The sequence below is a fragment of the Elephantulus edwardii genome, unplaced genomic scaffold, assembly GCF_000299155.1.
Source record: "Elephantulus edwardii isolate Elephantulus edwardi_28Jun2011 unplaced genomic scaffold, EleEdw1.0 scaffold00037, whole genome shotgun sequence".
Classification (NCBI taxonomy): domain Eukaryota; kingdom Metazoa; phylum Chordata; class Mammalia; order Macroscelidea; family Macroscelididae; genus Elephantulus; species Elephantulus edwardii.
The window spans coordinates 6232894-6237284 of record NW_006399787.1 but is presented as its reverse complement, the minus strand read 5'-3'; positions in this window follow the sequence as shown (position 1 = coordinate 6237284).

Genomic DNA, 4391 nt, shown 5'->3' with positions numbered 1-4391 from the left:
AGAATGGTGCAGCAATGAAGGAATGAAAACCCAAAATCCCTGTAAATGTTCATTAAAACTAATAAAATTTAATAAAATAAAAAAAGAGGCAGTTAATCAAGCTGGATGAAATTGCCCATCCTTCTCCAGTGGAGCAGCTGGTGGCCTGAAACTATGTGCCTTTGGGATTGCAGCACAGGTTTTTGCCAAGGGACAGTAATCGTACTGACAATCCCTGTTGCTTTTTATTGAGCATCTTCCAGCTTTGGCATCCTAATGTTTTGGTGATTGTGTCTCTGTGCTGTAGCTGTGGTCCACAGGACCAGACTCTGTCCATCTTTGCCATTAAAGCATTCTTAATTCTATTCTACTGTTTCTTTGAAATGCTCAACCTGGACTTTTCAAACTCTGACCACTCCGGGTCCTTGTTTCTCCTGTTGGGGAAGGCTAAGTCCTCCACCTGGTTTCCCAGGTGCCTTTGTCCCTTTGTTCACCATCATTTTCTGGACATATTGGAGTGTTAGCATATTCACCCAAAGACTCAGTGATGTGCATACTTGCAATCTGCTGATTTTGTATGTGCTCACATTTTCTACATATTCTCTACCCTGTTTGTTGTCAATAATTATTTTTGCAAAGTCTTCATTATTTCCCGATTGTTTAAATGTCTTTCCTACACCCCTTTCTCCTCCTCTCCCTTTCCCTTTTTTCTCTGTTAAAGTAATGGGTCTGAGATTTGGATTTCACAGAGCAAAAGTCAAGCTAAATTAATGAAGTAATGAATAAATAAGTAAGCAAATAAAGAAGGGAAGAAAGAAAGGTAGGGTTATTCACATAGGGCGTTATCATTTTCCTGTTTTCCCCAATAAAGAGAATGAATTTTTACCATTGTTTCAGGAAAGAAATTCTCCAATACAATCTTGGAGGAATTTCAAATGTTTATATGTTCTCAGAGACTTTTTGGGGTGTAGTTTATAGGGAGAGAGAGCTCAGTTGGCCTAGTGGATAGTAAGTGATGCTACTAAGGCAAAGGTGGGTGATTTGAATCTGTGGCCTTCAGGCCTGGCTTTAATTGTTTTTGGTCAAACATTCTTCTAAGCGGTATAGCACTGGTCTGTCCATTTGCTGTACAAAGGTAACTCGTGGTTGCTCTGATGCTAAATACTGTGACACTGATATGTCGAATGCAATAATGGTTACCTATGGTGAACAGTGTTTGGGGGAGCTCCCCAATTAAAAAAAGCTTGTAAGCAGGAGTGACATCCACTTCCAAAATAGCTTGCCTCTAGAAACCCTATGAACTTTGAGAAAGGATGAAAGTTATAAAAGTGTTCAGGTCTTTTGTTCATAGGGTTGCTAGGAGTTATCTAAGACTCGAGGGCACTTAACAACAACTCTATAGGAAGTTACAGTACTAATCCAACTGACTGTTCAGATCCACCAGCAAGATGGGTAATCTCCTTTCATGTGATTTGTAGCCTCAAAGGTCAAGGGAAGGTCAGCTCTAAGTCAGTTCTAAGGTAGGGGTTGAATTTGCTGTGAAGAAAAGGTCCATTTTCTCTGAACTGATTCCTGTTCAGTGTGATCCACATGCAAACAAGATACTGCTGAAGATTATCCAAAAATGACTGGAGCAGTACATCAGCAGTGACCTACCAGAGGTACAATCTGGGTTTAGAAGAGGCCGTGACACTAGGGACATCATAGCCATGTTAGATGGATCTTGGCCAAAAGCAGAGAATACCAGAAGAAATGTCTGTATTTCATCGACTATGCAAAGGTATTTGACTGTGTGAATCACAACAAATTGTGGATAACCTTGAGAAGAATGGGAATCCCAGAACACTTAACTTATGTGAAACCTATACTTGGACCAGAAACAGTAGTCAGAACAGAGCAGGAAAACAGTGCATGGTTTGGAATCAGGAAAGGAATGTGTCAGGGATACACCCTGTCTCCATACCTTTTCAATGAATATGCAGAACAGATCATTCTGGAGGCTGGGCTTTATGAGGAGGAATGTGGCATTAGGTTTGGAGGAAGACTAATCAACAGCCCACGTTATGCAGATGATACAAACTTACTTGCTGAAACTGAGGAAGACATGAAGTGTTTGCTGCAGAAGGTCAAGGACTGTAGTCAATCAATATGGATTGAAGTTCAACATCAAGAAAACAGATTCTCACTGCTGGACCATTTGGCAGCTTCATGATAGATGGTGAAGAGATTGAGATTGTTAACAGCTTCAGCTTGCTTGGTTCCACTATCAACATTCTTGGCACCAGCACTCAAGAAATCAAAAGTCAAATTGCATGGGGACAATCTGCTGTCAGGGACATCTCCAGAGTACTGAAGAGCAATGATGTCAGTCTGGAGAGTAAGTTGTGTTTGATACACACCATGGTCTTTGCAATTACTTGCTGTGCATCAGAGAGCTGGATAGAATAGAATAGATGGATCAATGCCTTTGAGTTGAGGTGCTGGAGAAGAGTGTTGAATATACCATAGATTGCCAGAACAAACAAGTTAGTCCTGGAGAGGATGAAACAAGTTTCTCCTTCAAGGCAAAGATTTTGAAGCTCCATCTTACATACTTTGGACACTTCATTAGGAGGGACCAGCTCTTGGAGAAGGACTTTATGCTTGGAAGGAAAAAGACATAGCACAGGAGAGGAAGACCCAAGATGAGATGGATTGATTGAATGACTGGAGAAATGGGATTAGGTTGGTCTATTGGGGATGATGAGATTGACTCAGGATAGGGCAGGGTTCAGATCTCATGTACATAGGGTCGTTATGAGTTGCAGGTAACTCAATGGCACATAACAACAATAACAATTGTATGCTTTGTCCTGTGATGGACATAAAAGAAGTAGGAGATCAGACAAAGGGCTGCTAGGAGGGTAAATTTTGGACTTACCTTCCCCATGCAATAATGACCCTATTTCAAGTAAGGATTTTATCTTAGTTGTTCCTTTACGGCCCACTGTACTAGCATCGTGTCTCACACATCATGATATTTATCAATGTTTACTCACTCAAAAGAAATTACAATGCAGTACAAAGAAAGGCTCTGGAGACTCTGGGGTAAGGAGTTGAGAGGCCAACCAAACATATGTAGTTTGGTTTCATGATATGCTCCATGGATGAAAGATGGGAAGTTAACTGTGCAATTTATTGCCTCTGAAAACCCACTGCAGAATCAGCTATGGGCAAGTTCTAACTTTATGGTACACAACAGCAACACAAAAGAAAAATGTAGATATTTAATTAAAATTGGTCATGTACCAATATCGTCGGTAACCTTAAGGGGTAGGCTAGAGCAGGTAAGGAATGGGTGAGGTTTGGCTTCAGCTGTTAGGAAGACTACATAGAAGGAAGTGGTAAGATCTGAGATACGAGCCCCAGGAATGAGAGTATGACCTGACAGTAAGTAGTAGGGTCCCTTGTAAAGCAGCTTGAGGTCCAGTGCTAATATGCAGGAGAGGCAGTTATGCAGGCTAACGTTTCGTTTTCAGAGTTGAAGGTAGCGTGTCTAGAGAAGGACACCAAGAATCAATTTAGAGCAATGGTTCTCAACTGGGGGAAATTTAGCCCCAAAGTGGGCATTTCATGTTGAATGGAGATTAGTTAGTTAGTTAGTTAGTTATTGTCAGAAAAAAAAATGAGTGGAGATGTTTCTGGCATCTAGTGGGTAGAGACTAGCTAGGCTGCTGAACATGACAGCTCCTAGGCAACGCAGAGGTAACTGGTGCCAAACGACTTAGAAATTCTAATGGAGGGCGTTTGGAAGGTAGAAAGACATAAATATGGTGCCGTCCGCAGCATTTCATGATCCTGAGTATTGTCTAGAAAACAAGAGTGAAATCACAGGGTAACACTGGCCTCTCTCCTTGCCAAACAACTCCCTCTCCTTCCTCACCAACCTTTTATTGTACTTCTTTCTTGACTTGTGTTCCAAGTTCCTTTAATCCTTTCTTACTGCCTCCTCTTTGACTTAGTGCTTCTAGAACGTCTTTCCCTTGACCTTGTGCAGGTGGTGAAGACCTCAGAGACGTCTAGGGAATTTAAGGAGATTGTTGGGGCAAAGGATATAATTTGGAGCTGGCCCAAGATCCATCTTTACTTTTCTTTTTTTTGCATCACTTAGGCTAAAATCTCTCTGTGAAGCCTAATAGACTATACTTGCTTAGAGGGACATTTTTTACTCTGTCACAGTTCTAAGTTGCAAAATCCAAGTTAGACTTTTTAGCTATTTATTTATGTTTCGCAAAGGTTTGATAGCTGATTTATTTATGTTGGAATAGGTATAGAGGCTGAGTTTCCAAAATATAGTCCCTGCAACATGAGTTCTCTAGATATTAATAGAGATTCTCCACAAAAAAGGAAGAGCTATGAGAAAAATAGTTTAC